The 814-nt window shown below is 66.6% G+C and overlaps 1 protein-coding gene across 1 annotated transcript in view; it reads right to left on the bottom strand.

Annotated features, from left to right (window-relative positions):
- Window positions 1-536, bottom strand: part of CCNG1 (cyclin G1) — a 5,829-nt gene extending 5,293 nt beyond the window's left edge. Inside the window, exon 1 of the mRNA XM_006766327.2 lies at window positions 296-536. The gene's annotated coding sequence lies outside the window, so the exon portion shown is untranslated. The remainder of the gene's footprint in view (window positions 1-295) is intronic.
- Between the last annotated feature and the right edge of the window lie 278 nt (window positions 537-814).

Genomic DNA, 814 nt, shown 5'->3' with positions numbered 1-814 from the left:
GACCTTCAGCGCCGAGTTCGGGAAGGGGGGCGCGGATGACGAGCCACTAACTTGAAGGTTCTGCCCCGGGCGGGTCCCTGGGACCCCGCTCGCCCGCTCTGACACTTGGACCCCGCGGATTTGAGACAAGTCGGACCTGGCCCCGCCCCTCGGGGCTCGGACTCGCCCGGACTTGTTGCTGACAGCAGCGGATTAGCTACCCGAGGGGAAGGACGCGGCCAGACTCACCCCCCATCCCGTGCCCCAGCCTGGCTCCCTCCCCGCCCGCTATGCCAGCCCCGCAGGCCCAGCTCACCTTGATCGCGAATGCGGCTCCTTCGCTGGAATCTTCCCTCCCCGGGCCTGCTCGCACCTCCGCCCACGATATCAGATCCGAGAAGTCCTAGAGGAGCGGGGACTCGCGGGCAAGAGGGCACAGGCCCGGGGAGGGGGAGCTGTCCTGGGTGGAGGTCTCCGCAGCGCCGCCCAGACGACACTGCCCTCCTCGGGGTCCGCTTGGAGCCGAAGGGACCGCGACGGGCCTCCCGAGGAATATATCGGAGGGCGGGGCCTTCCTGCTAGGCAAGGGGAGCTTTGTCGCCGCTAATTGGTGCAGCTCATTTGATGGATGGCCCCCGCGGACCAAAGAGGACAGGTCTGTAGAGAGGAGGCCAAGTCTCCGCCCCTCGAGACCACGCCCCCTCCCACTAAGCGTCTCTTATTGGAGAATTTTCCAAGGTGTCTTCAATGAAGAGGAGGGCGAAGGACGTGCTGCGCGCACCAATCCTGGCCCGGGCCAGGTGTCTGCGGCGGCCGGATTGGCTAGCGTGCCATT

This window comes from Myotis davidii, unplaced genomic scaffold (assembly GCF_000327345.1).
Source record: "Myotis davidii unplaced genomic scaffold, ASM32734v1 scaffold18, whole genome shotgun sequence".
In the NCBI taxonomy this organism is placed as follows: domain Eukaryota; kingdom Metazoa; phylum Chordata; class Mammalia; order Chiroptera; family Vespertilionidae; genus Myotis; species Myotis davidii.
The sequence above is the reverse complement of the archived record's forward strand: the minus strand, read 5'-3'. Positions and strand labels throughout refer to the sequence as shown.